Source organism: Mustelus asterias, chromosome 19 (genome assembly GCF_964213995.1).
Source record: "Mustelus asterias chromosome 19, sMusAst1.hap1.1, whole genome shotgun sequence".
NCBI lineage: Eukaryota > Metazoa > Chordata > Chondrichthyes > Carcharhiniformes > Triakidae > Mustelus > Mustelus asterias.
In genome coordinates, this window is record NC_135819.1 from 74,543,825 (window position 1) to 74,563,564 (window position 19,740).

General features: G+C 44.6%; 1 non-coding gene across 1 annotated transcript; it reads left to right on the top strand.

The window, feature by feature from the left end:
• Positions 1–1,634: 1,634 nt before the first annotated feature.
• On the top strand, positions 1,635–1,742 carry LOC144508120 (U6 spliceosomal RNA). The gene has a single exon (XR_013500217.1). It is a non-coding gene; the product is annotated as a U6 spliceosomal RNA (small nuclear RNA).
• Positions 1,743–19,740: the final 17,998 nt, after the last annotated feature.

Here is a 19,740-nt window from a genome sequence, read left to right on the forward strand (position 1 = left end):
GTGAAGGGTGTCTCAGTCGTGACACTAAGCTGGGGTATGCGGGGCCTGAATCATAGAATCCTACAGTGCTGAAGGAGGCCATTCGGCCCATCAGGTCTGCACCAACCACAATCCCACCCAGGCTCCACCCCTATAACCCCATACATTTACCCTAGCTAGTCCCTCCAACACTAAGGGGCAATTTAGCATGGCAATCTACCTAACCTGCACATTTTTTAGATATTCTGGACATCCATAATTCAGATTCCAGCGTCATAATTCAGACTGTGGGAGGAAACCGGAGCACATGGAGGAAACCCATGCAGACACGAGGAAAATGTGCAAATTCCACAGAGACAGTGACCCAACCCGGGAATCGAACCCAGGTCCCTGGCACTGTGAGGCAGCAGTGCTAACAACTGCGCCACCGTGCCGACCACCGTGCCATGCTGTATGTTATACCACCCTTAGCATATAATGCAGCCCCAGGTGATACCTCGCACCAATCCAAATGTTCGCTCTTCTGCAGGGAAATCATGACACCTACACACCAAAATGGATGAACGTGGAGTTTGTGAGCATTTCCTTCCTAATTTTAACAAACTGACACTTTTGACTTCCAGGCAGCTGTTTTCCATTTGGACAGAGAAGACAAATATGGCAAATAAACAAAACTGGAAAAATTATGAAATGGCTCTTGTGAGTTGGATGAAAAATGAAGCCAGAGCACAGGTGCGGAAGGCTGGAATATTGAACAAAACTAATCACCACATTGCCCCTGTGCATCACTGGCTTTTTGCTGCTTGCTACGGAACACATTTGTCCAACTGATTTGCTTTCGGTACGCGTGCACACAGCAAAAAGAAAAAGTTTTATACATTATACAGTCTCGTCAGCGACACCCACATCCCCTGAAAAAAACACAACTCAGAAAGGCTTTATATGTTATATGCTGACATATAGAGAACACAGGAGCAGTAGCAGACTTTGCAACACCCCTCTCCCCACCCCCTCAACCTGTCCCACTGTCACTCACTGAGATGATGCCCGATTTATGCTTTAAATCCCTCAGGCCTCTCTATTCATTTGGGACAGAAAAATACACTTTCAATTCAGTAATTGTTGGGTTGTGTCAGGTCAGGCCAGGTCTGAGTAAGGAATGACCTAAGCTGGGTCTTTGCTGACATTTCAGCCGGTCTATTAGAAAGCTGACAATTTTGCACTTTCCACATTTGGATGCTGGTTGATTTTTTTCTCTGTCTTAACAACTCATTAGATGCTGTGGAACTGTGAGCTGTGTATTGGTGAGCAGGTGTGACTGACCCAACATCAGGTATCTCTCTGTAATTAGTGTTCCAGCCCAAATGTCCACACTCTGTGAAGTGGAAGTCTGAAATTTACTAATGACTTGAAACTACGCACACATCTTGGAACTAGAGACTGAGATGGGAAATTCATCTGTGGACTGTGCAAAAAGGGAGGGTTTTCTAAGCGTTATTTGCAATAACCAGGATTCTCCCATTCCCAATCTTGCTCTCACTCTGCCCCTGCTGCCATTCCCAATCTCCTCTGAGTTCCGCCAACGTCTGCCATTTGTGGGTAGCACATTAATGTGGCATGAAACTGACAGGAGGAAATTCAGAAACACTCAGCACGTGCTCGCTTCAGCAGCACATATAATAAAATTGGAATGATACAAGAGAAGATTAGCATGGCCCCTGCGCAAGGATGACATGCAAATTCTTGAAGCGTTTTATTTTTTTTAAGGCAGCACGGTGGCCCAGTGGTTAGCACTGCTGCCTCACAGCTCCAGGGACCTGGGTTCGATTCCCGGCTTGGGTCACTGTCTGTGTGGAGTTTGCACGTTCTCTCCATGTATGCATGGGTTTCCTCTGGGTGATCTGGTTTCCTCTCACAGTCCAAAAATGCATGGGTTAGGTTGATTGGCCATGCTAAATTGACCCTAATTTTGGGGAGATTAGCAGGGTAAATATGCGGGGATGGGGTGGGATTGTGGTGCAGACTTGATGGGCCAAATGGCCTCCTTCTGTACTGTAGGAATTCTATGATATAGGGCGGAATTTTATGGCTCCCTAATGACATGGGGTGGACAATGCAATGAAGCGAGCTATTCAAAGATCCATTGACCACTCAGGCTTGGAGGGCCGAAGGGCCTGGTCCTATGTTGTAGTTTCGTTCCTTTGACTTCGACAGGAAGGAATATAAAATTGCACCACTGCTTTATTCAAGCAAATTTGGAAAATATATCCACATTAACAATTTAGCCTCTGTTCTTTATTCATTCATGGAAAGTGAGCATTGCTGACAAAGCCAACATTTATTGACCATCTCTAATTGCCCCTTGAGAAGGTGACTCTGAGCTGCCTTCTTGAACCGCTGCAGTCTATTTGGTGTAGGTACACCCACGTTGCTGATAGGGAGGGAGATCTGGGATTTTATCCCAATGACAGTGAAGGAACAGCAGTATATTTCCAATTCAGGATGGTGTGAGGCCTGGAAGAAAATTTGCAGCTGGTCGTGTTCCAAGCATCTGCTGCCCTTGTCCTTCTTGGTGGTAGAGTTTGGGGGTTTGGAAGGTATTGACAGAGGAGACTTGGTGAGGTGTTGCAGTGCACCTTGGTAGATGGTACACTCTGCTGTCACTGCGGTGTGGAGAGAGTGAATTTGCCTCATAAAGGAGATATTTAGTCAGATGATCAAAAGCTTGGTCAAGTAGGTAGTTTTAAGAAGGGCCTTGGAGAGAAAAGGAGAGGTAGAGAGGCAAGATTTAGGGAGGGAATTCCAGAGTTCCTAGCTTTGACAACTGAAGGTGGAGCAGTTAAAATCCGGGATGCTCCAGAAGCCATAATTAGAGGACCACAGTGATTTTGGAGGGGTGTGGGTTGTTCCTTTGGAAGGAACTCTTCAAATGCAGACAATAAAAATGTAACAAAACTTACTCCAACTTATAAATCAAAGAGAGGGTTTAAAAAAGAAACTTCATTACTCCAAACTTGGGGCCTCACCCTGGGCCACTCCAAGTTCCACACAATTCCCAATAGGTTCTTATTTATAGTGAGTCAGCTGGTCAGCTGACCATCACATCATTCTGTAATTGGTTCCATGGTTTACTGGGTCAGCTTGTTCCCGTTGGTCACATTACATCCAATACAAAAACGTCACCGGTTACATTCTAACATGGGTCTGGAGGAGACGGCAGAGAGAGGGAGGGCTGATGCCACGGAGGGATTTGAAAATGAGGATTAGAATTTTAAATTGAGATGTTGCTTAACCAGTGTAGGTCAGTGTACACTGGAGTGATGGGTGGTCAAAAACAGCAAAAATAACTGCAATGAACTCTGCTAATTCAATTACATTGAATTAATGAAGTATATCACATGAAGAATGAAATATTATTTTAAAAAGTTACACACACTTAATCAAATGCAGCAGATTACAATTAATAATTACTGTCAATAATACCCTGAGAAAAACTCAATAGTACAAACTGATGAAATTACCACTTACATTCAAAATGTTCTGGCTAAGCTCCATGTTAAAAGATGCTATGCGCTGTCCTCTTGAACTGGGACATTAGTACAGGCTCCATTGCTAATGTATAACAATTAGATACACTCTGAACATCAGTATGAACAGCTGGCATGGCGCCCGTAACTGAATACAGAATAGAAACTTTCACCCAAGAAAGAAGATTTCAGTTTGCAGGGTGTCCCGCCTGTTATAGAAGTGGGATGGCACAAAATACTGCGGATGCTGGAAATCTGAAGCAAAAATGCTGGAAATGCTCAGCAAGTCATACAGCATCTGTGGAGACGGAAACAGTGGGTGGGATTTTCCAGTCACGCCCGCCCCAAGACCAGGAATTCCCATCCGAGGCCAACGGACCTTTAAACGATCCGTCAAATTTTCTGGGTCGATCCCGCAATGATTCCCGCAGCGGATGGGACCAAAAAACCTCACCCCAATGCTTCTGCTTTTCAAGTCCTGATAAAACCAAACTTGAAACCATTGAGACTGATTTTACGCAGAGGCTGTAGCCCTGCCCCTCCCTGGGGGAAGCTTGTCTCTGCTTGCTGGATCTCCGAGTTGATTTTATATCCGTCAGGCCGTTAATTGGCTCGGGATGGGAACTCCGATCCCGCCCTTGTGGTCTCCCAGCGGCATCCCCGCTTATGATCTATTGCTTCTGCACAAAATAAAAGAGTTGTGTGTACGTTAGTGACATTGCTTTAAAAACCAATGTTTTTAGTGTGTGATGGAACCTTTAGCTTTAAGTCTTGTATTTTTTGAGACAGATCTTTTGTAAACGGGAAACCAAAAAGTGAAACATGGAAGAAACTGACCCTCCCAGTTTTTAAGGAAACTAAAACTGAAACTGTGTTCAGAAAGAGGGAAACTGGGTGAAACATATAAAAGGATACAAGCTCAGACGTTGCGGAGTCCAATGGTGCAGGACTGGCAGTGGTGCGGTGGTATTGTCAATGGGCTAGTAATCCAGAAAGGACTGTAGCGATGGAACTCAGATTGATGGTGCACTGCTATCGGCATGGGAGAGTTGAAATACTTCATAAGGAAGACACGAGAGGTGAGAGGGACATGGTGACAGAGTTTGATGATCGAGACACTGGGTAAAATCCTGAGTCAATTTGTAAGATTTGTCTTAGTTGTATCTGCCATTTAATGTATAATTTATGGTTTATAATTGGCTGCAATTTCCCTGTTAATTCATGTTTAACTGATGTGCACTTTGTGTTTTAAAGTATAGGCGATTCACGAAGGTAGTGGACGGAATGTTTGCTACTTTTTGGCCAAGTTTGCGGGGTGTAGCCTATTGGCTGCACGGCCAGCTTTTCCCGCCAAATTTTCAAACACTTCTCCGAGAAATTACCAGGATGTGGATTCCATGACATCATGTGTGGCAACAGCAGCTGTCGAAAGATCAGGGCATCTTTTGCTAAACGGGGCCCAATGTAGAAAAAATAAATAATCAATAATCACCATCAGTGGTGTGGAACAGGGGGGTTACATAGAATCCCTACAGTGCAGCAGGAGGCCATTCAGCCCATCAAGAACCTAACTTGTAGGTGTTATGTCATTTATTGATATGATTCCATAAAAGAAACAAGTAAAGAGAGAACAAAAAACAGGAGTTTATGCCTCCTATTTCAGTGCACCAACCACAATCTCACCCAGGTCCTATTCCTGTAACCCCACATATTTACCCTGCTAATCCCCCGACACTAGGTTCAATTTATCATGGCCAATCATCCTAACCCGCACATCTTTGGACTGTGGGAGGAAACCAGAGCACCCAGGGGAAACCCACGCAGACACGAGGAGAACATGCAAACTCCGCATAGACAGTGACCCAAGTCGGAATTGAACCCGGGTCCCTGGTGCTGTGAGGTAGCAGTGCTAACCACTGTGCCACCGTGCTGCCGTTTTAAATAGCTGCACTGAAATAGGAGGCATAAACTCCTGTTTTTTGTTCTCTCTTTACTTGTTTCTTTTATGGAATCATATCAATAAATGACATAACACCTACAAGTTAGGTTAGGTGGATTGGCCATGCTAAATTGCCCCTCAATGTCAGGAGGACTAGCTAGAGTAAATGCATAGGGTTATAGGGATAGGGCCTGGGTGGGATTGTGGTCGGTGCAGACTCGATGGGCCAAATGGCTTCCTTCTGCACTGTAGGGATTCTATAATTCTAAAACAACCTAATTAAAATAAGCATTGGGCCATCAACATAATCCAGACTGGGCTAAAAATGTTAACAACAACCTATATTAATAAAATGCTTTGAAAAAAACATCCAATTATAGAATGCGTGCTGAGCCAAAAACGGTGATGTCAGAGACTACCTAAAGTCTTGATCAATGAGGTAGATTTGAAGAGGGTCTTAAAGGAGGAGAGGGTGGTTGTGAGCTGAAGGGGTTTATAGGGAGGTAGTTCTAGAGTGTAGGGTCATTGACAGCTGATGGGCAAATGATGGGACAAAAGGTGGGAGGGACGCATGCAAATGAAAAAGCAGAGGAACTGGGAGTTGGGTTGGAGGAGGTCACCGGGGTTTGGCAGGGTGAGTTGATAAAAAGGTTTAAACACTGGGATAAGAACTTTAACAAGAACTGATGGGAGACTGAGAGTTAAGAGCAGATTCAGTTTTTCTTTGAAAGAGTTGAGATGAATTATGCTGGTTATATTGAGTTGTGAATGTTAAAAAATAAGTTGAAGATCTTTACTGGTATTTCTTAGGCTAATGTGGAGGACAATCAGTTTGATAGGAAGGTTGACGCAATATTTTCTTTAGCTTCTAATGCATTGGTGCATTTAATTGTTCAGTTTCTTTGAGAGTCACAAGCTCTAATTGCTGGTACCAGGTAAATTCAGAAGTCTGATCTGATTTGCTTTTGATTTGATTTGTTTTATTATTGTCACATGTATTAATATACAGTGAAGAATATTGTTTCTTGCGCGCTATACAGACAAAGCATACCGTTCATAATGAAGGAAAGGAGAGAGTGCAGAATGTAGTGTTCACAGTCATAACAAGAGTGTAGAGAAAGATTAAGTTAATTTTAGGTTAGGTCCATTCAAAAGTCTGATGGCAGCAGGGAAGAAGCTGTTTTTGAGTTGGTTGGTACGTGACCTCAGACTTTTGTATCTTTTTCCAGACAGAAGAAGGTGGAAGAGAGATTGTCCAGGTCACGTGGGGTCCTTAATTATGCTGGCTGCTTTTCTGAGGCAGCAGGAGGTGTAGACAGAATTAGTTGATGGGAGGCTGGTTTGCGTCATGGACTGGGCTTCATTCACGACCCTTTGTAATTTTTTGCGGTCTTGGACAGAGCAGGAACCATATTAAGCTGTGATGCAACCAGAAAGAAAGCTTTCTATGGTGAATTTCTAAAATGTTGGTGAGAGTTGTAGCAGACATGCTGAATTTCCTTAGTCTCCTGAGAAAGTAGAGGCGTTGGTGGGCTTTCCTAACTATAGTGTCGGCATGGAGGGACCAGGACAGGTTGTTGGCGATCTGGACACCTAGAAACTTGAAGGTCTTGACAATTTCCACTTCATCCCCGTTGATGTAGACAGGAGCATGGCCTCCACTACGCTGAAGTCAATGACTGTCTCCTCCATTTTGTTGACATTGAGGGAGAGATTATTTTCGTCGCACCAGTTCACCAGATTCTCTATCTCTTTCCTGTACTCCGTCTCGTCATTGTTTGAGATCCGACCCACTATGGTGGTGTCATGTCATCAGCAAACTTTGTTAGAGACAGATTGCTTTTCTTTTTTTTATGAGAGGTCTGTTGATATGTAGCTTTCTCATCCAATCACAATTTCTTTTGCTGTTTTGTCGAGTATATTAAGAAAATTGTTTCAGGCATCAGGCAAATCGTTAGCTTTGGAGTGTGATCGAAATGCAAATCACAATGTTTCTTGGTATACATTGAAAAGGCAAAAAGCAATCTGTGTGCAAAATGAAAGAATCAGTTTTGCTAAACTGCAGAAGTTCCGAACAAGAGATCATGGACGAGATTTTCTGGTCGCGCTCATCCCAAGACCGGAAAATCCCATTTGAGGTCAACAGACCTTTGCATAGTTCGTGTCCCGCCCACTATGATTCCCATGGCGGGCGGGATGGGAAAATTCCGCCCCATTTTCTTCAACTTGGAGTCTTTGCCTTGGAATTTCCTCTGCTATACTCGCCCATATGAGACAGCAGAGTGGTGGAAACAGTGGGTAAATTGAGCAGGGATGGTGTATTCCACAGGTGTAACCCTCTAACCTCTGAATCGTCCATCCTTCACCCGAGCAGGTAAGCCCCATACCACCCGTTCATGTATAAATGTAGGGAGGCGGCACTGAGAAACCCATCTGATTTCTCTAACTTTGTCACTCCTCCCATTCTCTCCCCCACCACCCCCAGGACACTGGGAGGGTGGTTGTGTGCAAGGCTAGTGGTAGGCCAAGGGCAGCAATGCCAGTCTGGCTGAGGAAAGAGCTGAGGGAGAGGGCCTCATTTTCAAGCTCTCATCTCTCTTCAGGATGAATCTTAGGGGCACTTCAAATCTTTTTATGAATGGCTCCCATCTCCTCTTGCCGGCATCAGTGACATATGGCTGATCGCAATAGCAGACTACCCTTCAGGGGTAGTCCCTATTGAATTAGTTAGTCCTGAGGCTGGATTCTATGCCGAGGTCTTAGAGGGGCCTGGCTGCTGGATGAAGTTCACAACCCAACCTCCCACATGTCGGTCAGGACAAATCCCACCTCTGATCTCCACCATTTTCAAAAGGATTTCCCCCACGGCATGGTGACGGAGTGGTTCGCATTGCTGCCTCACAGCGCCAGGGACCTGGGTTCAATTCCAGCCTCGGATGGCTGTCTGTGTGGAGTTTGCACGTTCTCCCTGTGTCTGCGTGGGTTTCCTTCGGCTGCTCTGGTTTCCTCCCACACTCCAAAGTGTGGGGGTTAGGTGGATTGGCCATGCTGAATTGCCCCTAAGTGTCAGGGGGACTGGCAAGGTAAATACGTGGGGTTAGAGGGATAGGGCCTGGGTAGGATTGCTTTGGTGCAGGGTTGAGGGGCCAAATGGCTTGCTTCTGCTTTGAAGGGATTCTATAAAACTCCCACCACATACACATATCTGGATAGAGAACAGAAGGTATCAGGTGGGGATTTGTTTAGCACTGCTTTTGCCTGTTTTGTTTGGACTTGTGAGGATTGGTTTATTAGGTCATATCCATCCTGTCATGGTACTATAATTTAAAACATCCACACTGCTGTGCCTTCTTCTTCCCTTGAATGCACATGCTTTGCCATGTTCCATTTATCAGTCTATTCTGACCTGTCAGGACTAATAGGTTCATCCACATCTCCACTGGAACACAAGTTGAGAGGCAAACTTACAGTGCCAGAGTTGCAGTGTTGAAGAGTGGCATCAAGATAACTGTCACTCAATAAAGGAAGTCTGGCGAATAATGGCAAGCATGGAAATGTAACCAAAGGCTAGGCTTTGAAAACAACCTAAGGTGATGTTCCACACATAGAATCCCTACAGTGCAAAAGGAGGCCATTTGGCCCATTGGGTCTCCTCTGGCTCTCTGACAGAGCATTTTACCCATGCCTTATCCCCGTAAACCCATATAATTACCCTGTTAATTCCGATAACCTATATATCTTGGGACATCAAGGGGCAATTTAGTATGGCCAATCAACCTAACCTGCACATCTTTGGACTGTGGGAGGAATCCCATGCAGATATCCTTGGGGTTACCATTGACCAGAAATTCAACTGGACTCACCACATAAACACTGTAGCTACAAGAACAGGTCAGAGGCTAGGATTACTGTGGATGAGTAATTCACCTCCTGACTCCCCAAAGCCTGTCCACTATCTACAAGGCACATGTCAGGAGTGTGTTGGAATACTCCCCACTTGCCTGGATGGGTGCAGTTCCAACAACACTCAAGAAGCCTGACACCAAGCAGGACAAAGCGACCTGCTTCACTGGCACCACATCTACAAAGATCCATTCCCTCCACCACCAACACAGTGGCAGCAATGTGTACTATCTACAAGATGCACTGCAGCAATTTACCAACAATCCTTGGACAGCACCTTCCAAACCCACAACCACTTCCATCTAGAAGGACAAGGGTAGCAGATAAATGGGAACACCGCCGCCTGCAAGTTCCTCTCCAAGCCACTCACTGTCCTGACTTGGAAATACATCTCCGTTCCTTCGCAGTCATGGGGTCAAAATCCTGGAATTCCCTCTCTAACAGCATTGTGGGTCAACCCACAGCACGTGGACTGCAGTGATTCAAGAAGGCAGCTCGCCACCACTTCTCAAGGGCAACCAGGGATGGGCAATAAATGCTGGCCAGCCAGCGATGCCCATGTCCCACGAATGAATTTTAAAAAAGACATGGGGAGAATATGCAAAATCTGCCACTCAAGGCTGGAATTGAACCCAGGTCCCTGGCACTGTGAGGCAGCAGTGCTGACCACTGTGCTACCATGCCACCCTGAGGATGTAGTCTGCTCAGTCGAATGTTAAGGACTGTGTCCATGAGCGGAGATGCATTGCTCTGGACACCATTCTGCCCTACCTGAAATAAATGGCTCCAAATTTGCTAAACATATCCAGTACAAGTAAAGAGGTAAGAGTAAAGGCGGTAAAAGACTTCCTGCCATTGGCTCAGGGTCACTACTGAAGTCTATCAGTTTTGATCTACTCAGACAGAAAAAAAACTTTGGTATACCTCGTTGATCATTCAGATCTAAAGGAGCCAGAACTCCAGATAACTGATCAACCCAGTACGCACTTAATTGAATTTAATACCCCCGACATCATTTTGTTGCAAAGTTTGGAAAATTTACTGCTCTTCAGTAAGGAGTCTTTGAAAAACTTGCATAGGTTGTTCATAGGAGCATAGGAATTAGGAGCAGAAGTCGGCAATTCAGTTCTTTGAGCCTGCTCCGCCGTTGAATCAGATCATGGCTGATCTCTCCCTGGGTTCAAATCCACCTCCCTACCTGTTCCTCCATATCCCCTTCACCTATATATTTTTTAAAAATCTGAAATATATCTATCTCCTTCTTGAAACCATTTAATGATCCAATCGTTCGTGGAGTACTCTTCATGTGTTCCAACATGGCCAATTGCTTAATGGAATCAAAAATGGCTGCTTCAGCAACGACTGGGGGCATTTGGCATTACCAAGGAAATAGGTTTGGGGCAGGATGTGAAAGAAGAGGTGAGAGGACGCAAGAGAAGTAAGTAGTGGAGGAGTAATTGGAAGAATGTTCCAGATTGTGGGGGGGCAATCTCTTGTTTCTGCCAAAATTGCACAGGGATTGGGGGGGGTTGGAATCAGAGTAGAACAGGCAACGGAATCACGGGGGGTGGAATTGTAATGCTGAGGAGGTTCATCGGAAATCTTAGTAATGAATGAATTAATCAAACCCCATAATTAGTACAAATTCACTGAAACCATAATGAAAAAATAATGTTAAAAACATGATTAATACATTAATCAAACCCATAAAATCAATAAATCTGAATAATTAATGGATCTACATCATAAGTCACTAAAATAGAGGTGGGAAAGGCAGAAATGAACCTTTTCTTTATAATTTAGTTCAATAACAAGTCTAAAGGAATAGGTTATTGAATACAAGACACCATTAAGTGTTGACTATCTCCAACAGTCCCATATATTCCTTCATCTTATACAATTCGACGGTAGGGAAATAAAGAATTAATATTAAAGGTAGTGTCCACCTTTTTTTTAGAAGGTATTCTGAAAGGGAAGCAGTTGGTTTAAAAAGGAGCAAGTGATGGAAATGTCAAATTTGATTACAGATGCTGTCATGGAGAGACATTTTACACAGAAGAAGCTTCCAACTGTTTGGTTGCCTTCACGTTTTTTTTTCAATAAATCTGTGACATTTGGATGCAACACAAGGAAATCAGAATTTCAATTTAAAACCATAAGTGCGAAGCTTTAAAAAAAAAAGGAAAACAATGCAAATACTGGGAAGACACCGCAAGTCCGTCAGAGATAAGGCAAGTTAACGTTGCGGGTGCGGATCTTTTATCAGAACACCTGTATTCTGACTTTGTAAAACACTTGAGGTATTGGAATGGGGGGGAAGACATTCGTACCGCTCTGACGAGACGCACTGCGCGACTCCAGCATTTTTCACTTTATGTCCAGGGTGTTAATGTTAAAGCTTCACTAGCATTTGTCTGGATTTGACAAGACATTCAGTATTACCTCTGCACAGGAAGAAAACATTGAAACAAACCAAATACAGATTTACTAACTGCATGAGAGATAGGGCAAATAATGATTTGGTGGAGGGGTGGGAAGGGGGGGCAGGGACAGGGAGTGATAGCTGGAAAAGGGTTGTGGTCGAAGGGATGCACACCACAAATGCAGAAAAGGAGAGACAGAAGGGGGTAAAAAAAAAACTACTGCTTAATTTCCAGCAGCCAGAACAAAAAATCCAAGAGCCAATATATTCTATAAATAACCTTAAGATGTCAACTGAATTAGAGCCTTGCGCGTGTAAGTCAGAGAATGTGTAGGCATAGCCAGCGGCCTGTGAACATCAAGATGACAAGCTGTGGGCATCTAATTGCATCAGCTTGTGACCATCAAGGCACCAGCAGCACAACTTTCAATTACAGAATCCAAAGCTAAAAACAAAGAGTCGCGCGACGGCAGCTGCTCTCCTACACAGAATCATTCCTCATAGGTTTAATAAATTTCTTCCAATACACAGCTCTTAAATATCTTAAACCACCGCTGACATGTTTCAACTGTATGAAGAATGAAAGATGCATTTCAAACCCGCACCGTTCCGTCAGTTCTTCGTGCGCTCATTACGGTGCTCGGAAAGAAAGAGAGAAACGTGCTTGCTTCAAACGGAGCATCATCACCTCCAAATTCTGTCACGCACCAACCCTGACTTGGATGCGTGTTGCCGTTCCTTCACCGCCGCTGGGTCAAACTCTTTGAAATCTGTAATTCCCAGTCTTGTGAAAGCTCCTTCACCGCACAGAAATAGGGAGGCCTTGTGGCATAGGGGTCGCGTCCCTACCTCTGGACCAAAAGCTCTGGGTTCAAGTCCAAAGTCGGGACTAGATGGCAATGGAAAGAGATCATAAGATATAAGAGCAGAATTAGGCCATTTGGCCCATTGAGTTGCTCCGTAATTCAATCATGGCTGATATATTTATCAATCCCATTCTTCCACCTTTTCCCCATCATCTTTGATATCCCTACTCATCAAGAACGTATCTATCTCTGTCTTAAATACACTCAATGAACTGGCCTCCACAGCCTTCTGTGGCAATGAATTCCACAGATTCACCACCCTCTGGCTGAAATTCCTCCTCATCTCGTTTCTAAATGGTTGTCCCTTTACTCTGAGGCTGTGCCCTCAGATCCGAATCTCGCCTACTAGTGGAAACATCTTCCCCATATCCACTCGATCCAGGCCTTTCAGTATTGTATAAGTTTCAATGAGATCCCCTCTCATCCTTCTGAACTCCATCGAGTACAGGCCCAGAGTCCTCAAACGCTCTTCATCTGTCAAGCTTTTCATTCCTGGGATCATTCTCATGAACTTCCTCTGGTCCCTCCCTAAGGCCAGCACATCCTTCCTTAGATTTGGGGCCCAAAAAGAGCATTAACAAGATGGTTCAATGGGTTGATAATCAGCTCAGGATTCCTTCCACCACTTCCTTACTATTCCTCAAAAGGATAAAAGTGTGTGTGAAGAAATGCTAAAGAACATAGAAACATAGAAGATAAGAGCAGGAGGAAGCCATTCGGCCCTTCGAGCCTGCTCCGCCATTCATCACAATCATGGCTGATCATCCAACTCAGTAGCCTAATCCTGCTTTCTCCCCATAACCTTTGATCCCATTCGCCCCAGGTGCTATATCTCTTGAATACATTCAATGTTTTGGCATCAATTACTTCCTATGGTAATGAATTCCACAGGCTCACCACTCTTTGGGTGAAGGAATGTCTCCTCATTTCCTCCTAAATGGTCTACCCCAAATCCTCAGACTGTGACCCCTGGTTCTGGACTCTCCCACCATCGGGAACATCCTCCCTGCATCGACCCTGTCTAGTCCTGTTAGAATTTTATAAGTCTCTATGAGATCCCCCCTCATTCGTCTGAACTCCAACAAAAGCAATCCGAACCTAGTCAACCTCTCCTCATACATCAGTCCCACCATCCCCGGAATCAGGCTGGTAAACCTTCACTGCACTCCCTCGAAAGCAAGAACATCCTTCCTCAGAAAAATCAAAACATGGAAAATAGCAGTTAAGATTCGAGGGACCATCTGAACATAACAAATAGTAGCAGGAGTAAACCCTTGAGCCTCCTCTACCATTCAATTTGAGGGGAGGGAATGGCACAGTGGCATTGTTACTGGACTAGTAATCCAGAGACCCAGGGTAATGCTCTGGGGACCTAGGTTCGAATCCCGCCATGGCAGATGATGAAATTTAAAATCAATAAAAATCTAGAATGAAAAGTCTAATGGTGCCCATGAAACCATTGTTGATTGTTGGAAAAACCCATCTGGTTCACTAATGCCCTTTAGGAATGGAAATCTGCCATCCTTATCTGGTCTGGCCCACATGTGACCCCAGAGCCACAGAAATGTGGTTGACTCTTAATTGTTCTCGGGGATGGGCAATAAATGCTGACCCAGCCAGCAACACCCACATCCATGAAAGATCATGGCTGATCAGTTAGTGACCTCAACTCCATTTTGTGTCTATAACCCTTGATCTGTGTCCTCTGCTTGCTCCGAAAGATGGTTCACTGGCACCTTCTCAAGGGTAGCTAGGAATGGACAACAGGTGAAGTCCATATCCAGAGAACAGATTTTAAAAAAAACTGGCATCAATATCTGTCTTGAATGACTTTGCTAAAATCAGTTTACTGCCTCTGTATCTCTCTCCTGTGCTACCAGATTGGAGCTGTTTTGAGTAAATTAGATGGTATATATGGTTCCTTTGCTGGTTTCAAACCAGTACTGGTGCAGTGTAACACTCAGCCAGCAAGCTAAAATGTCTCTAGTGCCGCAGATTACAGTGCCAGTGGAACTTGGCACATGATAGTGTGTTTGTGGAGCTACACTCCTCGCCAGGGGTGGGGTGGGGGAAGGGGAAGGAGGGGGCTTCCTAATTTCTCTTGCATATAATGCAAGACCAGGGAAGAGTACGAACTTTCTCATACAGTTGAAGCAAAAATTAAAGACTTGCATTGCTATAGCAACTTTCATGACCCAGAATATCCTAAAGCACTTCATAAACTAGAAAGAGTGTAGGAAAGGTTTATTAGGATGCTATCAGGACTTGATGGATTGAGTTATAAGGAGAGGCTGGATAGACTGGGACTTTTTTCCCTGGAGTGTAGGAGGCTGAGGGGTGATCTTATAGAGGTCTATAAAATAATGAGGGGCACAGATCAGCTAGAGAGTCAATATCTTTTCCAAAAGGTAGGGGAGTCTAAAACTAGAGGGCATAGGTTTAAGGTGAGAGGGGAGAGATACAAAAGTGTCCAGGGGGCAATTTTTTCACACAGAGGGTGGTGAGTGTCTGGAACAAGCTGCCAGAGGTAGTAGTAAAGGTGGGTACAATTTTGTCTTTTAAAAAGCATTTACATGGGTAAGATGGGTACAGAGGGGTATGTGTCAAATGTGGGCAATTGGGACTAGCTTAGTGGTTAAAAACTGGGCGGCTTGGACATGTTGGGCCGAAGGGACTGTTTCCATGGTGTAAACCTCTATGACTCTATAACCAATTAAGTATTTTTGAAGTGTTGTAATGTAGGAAACATGGTAGCTATGTTTCTGCATAGCAAGATCCCCCATCCAGCAACGTTTCAATGACCTGATACTTTGGCTGAAGGGTTAATGTTTTCCAGGTCACTGGGAGGAGCCGTGCTATTCTTCAAAATAGTTATGTGGTTCTTTTATATCCATCTAAGTGAGTAGATAAGCCTTTGCTTATTGTCTCATTCAAAGGGCAGCAGTTCACCAGTCCCTCAGTGCTGCATTGGAGTGTCAGCATAGGTTTTATGCTCAAGTCTCTTCGAGTAGGAGGTCAACCTTTCTGACTCAGAGTGGAGAGTTGTATCCTTTGCATCATACTCAATCCGATTGAGCCATGGCTGTGGAAAAGAAATCAAAACTTAGACAATTCCCAAAAGAATCAATTGTCCATCTGTCTATGTTTTACGTGAGACAGCTTTCAAAGTCAGGGCTACTCCAGATTCAATGGAAAGCATTCCTAGGCCTGGATTCTCATCCCTGGGATGGGTAGCAGAAATGGGGAAATGTTGGCTTGAACTTCCGCCTTCGGAGATCCCGCATAGGCAGGGGGTGGGGAGGTGGGGGGGGGGGGGGGGGGGGAGGGGTGCGAGGGGGTGGTCTTCATTGCTGGGTGGGTGGCGGATGCAGACAAGAGTCAAGGTCTGCCATGTGCAGAAGCAGCTGTTTAAAAGGGCTGGCTCAATGCTGTGGGATTTCATCCTAGTTAAAATGAATGCAGAAATGCCCTCCAGATTTCATTCCTCACACCCACCCTCACCCACCTCCAGCCCATACACTCTCCATGCCCCATCCAGGCCACCTCATGTCCTCTCCACCTCTGGCCCCTCATGCCCCCATGCCAAGCAAGGCCTCACCCTTCTCATGTCCTCTATGCCAAGCTATAACCCCCACCCACCCCATTTGGCCACTCATGCTCCTTTGCCAAGCTATTCTCCTCGATCTACCCACATGGCCCTCAAGCCCCTTATAGACAGTGCCCCTTCACCAACCCCCTTATGTCCACAACGCCAAGCTATGCCCCTTGGCAAAGAAGCATATGAGAGGTCATGGGGTTGCTTGGCTACCAGACCTATTGCTGTGTTCTCACACAACATTTTGACATAACTAGATAACCGTTGAAGCTTTTGAAGAATATCAAGCTGACGTGTTCTCATATGACTGTTCTCTCATTGAAGGCTAGTGAGTCATCAATGACAGTGAGGAGATTGCACTATTCAAAGTACTGCTATGGTATTGGATTTGTGGGGATATAGTCTGGCCATTCTTCCAGCCAATATTCTCTGATTTGAAGACATTCTTCATCTTGTTGCTGAGCTTATTTTATTGCTAACAGCTTTTGTGTAGTAACTGGTAAGTGTTGAGTGATTAAGTAACCTCCTTGATGAAGTAAACATCCTCTTGTTTAGTTTCTTCCAGCCTGCCTACCATTGTTTCATAATTCTCTTACACATACTCTGCAATGGAGTCATATCTCATCAATCTTATTTTGGACCGTTGGATTCTGGGCCGCATCTTTGCAATTTCTTTTATATGTAGAAGGGTGAGTAATGGCTTATTATCTGTTTCAATTGTGAAGTGCAATCCTATAATGTAGTCTGAACATTTTCACATGCCTACCTTGCTCCCAGTGCTTCTTTGTCTAGCATGGTGTACTGCTACTCTGTTTCTGTTGGTGAATGTATAGTAGACTGGTCTATGCCTGCTGTCTCGCTGCGCTTGAAACAAAACTGCTGCCAGATCTGTTGACAATGCATTTTTAAAATATTTATTTTTGTGGGTGGCATGGTGGCATAGTGGCAGCACTGCTGCCTCACAGCTTCAAGGACCTGGGTTTGATTCCCAGCTTGGGTCACTAGCTGCATGGAGTTTGCACATTTTCCCCTTATCTGCATGGGTTTCTTCCGGATGCTCCAGTTTCCTCCCACAGTCTAAAGGTGTGCAGGTTAGGTTGATTGGCCGTGCTAAATTGCCCCTTAGTGTCCTGGGATGTGTATGTTAGAGGGATTAGCAGGGTAAATATGTGGGGTTTTGGAGATAGGGCCTGAGTGGGATTGTTGTTGATGCAGACTCGATGGGCCAAATGGCCGATTTTTGCACTGTAGAGTTTCTATGATTCTATGATTTTTACAGGATGTAAGTGTTACTGGATGGGTCAGCATTCATTGCCCATCCCTAACTGCCCTCCAATTCAGAGAGCATTTGAGATTCAACCACATTGCTGTGGGTCTGGAGTCACATGTAGCCAAGAACGTATAAGGACGGCAGATTTCCTTCCCTAAAGGACGTTAGTGAACCTGTTCTATAATAGTTGGTAATTCTGGGTGATAATGTGTCAAGATTTCAGGAGAGATTAAAAGTTACTTAATCTATTTGCTCATCCATATTCCTGTAACGCTATTAACCTTGTCTCAGTCACTGTCTCAAAGGCTCATTAACCCTTAAATGGCACTCCCAAAAATCAGAATATCTGGGAATGGGGTCAGGATTCTTGGGTTTGGGACCCACCTGCCACTTTTAAAGGGCTCCCGGGTCATCCCGACAGAGTGAAATTTCAGATCCACAGTGAATGTTTTTTTGAACTGTGTGCTGGAAACAGTTTCCAAGCTCTTGCGGCATTTTATACAAGAATCAAATTTTAAAAATTAATTTACAGGATGTGGGCGCCACTGGCTAGGCCCAGTATTTATTGGCCATCCCTCGTTGCCCTAGAACTGTGTGGCTTGCTAGACAATTTCAGAGGGCAGTTGAGAGTCAACCACATTGCTGTGGGTCTGGAGTCACATAGAACCATAGAAAATTACAGCTCAGAAACAGGCCTTTTGGCCCTTCTTGTCTGTGCCGAACCATTTTTTGCCTAGTCCCACTGACCTGCACTTGGACCATATCCCTCCACACCCCTCTCATCCATGAACCCGTCCAAGTTTTTCTTAAATGTTAAAAGTTAATGTTAAAATCCGGCAGCTCATTCCACACTCCCACCACTCTCTGCCTGAAGAAGCCTCCCCTAATATTCCCTTTAAACTTTTCTCCTTTCACCCTTAACCCATGCCCTCTGGTTTTTTTTCTCCCCTAGCCTCAGTGGAAAAAGCCTGCTTGCATTCACTCTATCTATACCCATCAAAATCTTATACACCTCTATCAAATCTTCCCTCAATCTTCTACGCTCCAGGGAATAAAGTCCCAACCTATTCAATCTCTCTCTGTAACTCAGCTTCTCAAGTCCCGGCAACATCCTTGTGAACCTTCTCTGCACTCTTTCAACCTTATTTACATCCTTCCTGTAACTAGGTGACCAAAACTGTACACAATACTCCAAATTCGGCCTCACCAATGCCTTATATAACCTTACCATAACACTCCAACTTTTATACTCGATACTCCGATTTATAAAGGCCAATGTACCAAAGGCACTCTTTACGACCCTATCCACCTGTGACGTCACTTTTAGGGAATTCTGTACCTGTATTCCCAGATCCCTCTGTTCAACTGCACTCTTCAGAGTCCTACCATTTACCCTGTACATTCTACTTTGGTTTGTCCTTCCAATGTGCAATATCTCACACTTGTCTGCGTTAAATTCCATTTGCCATTTTTCAGCCCATTTTTCTCGTTGGTCCAAATCCCTCTGCAAGCTTTGAAAAACCTTTCTCACTGTCCACTACTCCTCCAATCTTTGTATCATCAGCAAACTTGCTGATCCAATTTACCATATTATCATCCAGATAATTGATATAGATGACAAACAACAATGGACCCAACACTGATCCCTGCGGCACACCACTAGTCACAAGCTCCACTCAGACGCAATCCTCCACAACCACTCTCTGGCTTCTTCCATTGAGCCAGTGTCTAATCCAATTTACTACCTCCCCATGTATACTCAGCCACTGAACCTTCCGAAATAACCTCCCATGAGGGACCTTGTCAAAGGCCTTGCTGAAATCCAGGTAGACAACATCCACCACCTTCCCTTCATCCACTTTCCTGGTAACCTCCTTGAAAAACTCTGATAGATTGGTCAAACATGACCTACCACGCACAAAGCCATGTTGACTCTCCCTAATAAGTCCCTGCCTATCCAAATATTTGTAGATCTTATCCCTTATCACACCTTCCAATAACTTGCCCACCACCGACGTCAAACTTACTGGCCTATAATTTCCCGGATTTCTTTTGGAACTTTTTTTAAACAACAGAACAACATGAGCCACCCTCCAATCATCCGGCACCTCCCCCGTGAATACTGACATTTTAAATATGTCTGCCAGGGCCCCTACATGTAGGCCAGACCAGGTAAGGAGGGCAGATTTCCTTTCCTAAAGGACGTTAGTGAATGTTATGGTTCAGGTCAGAAACTCCA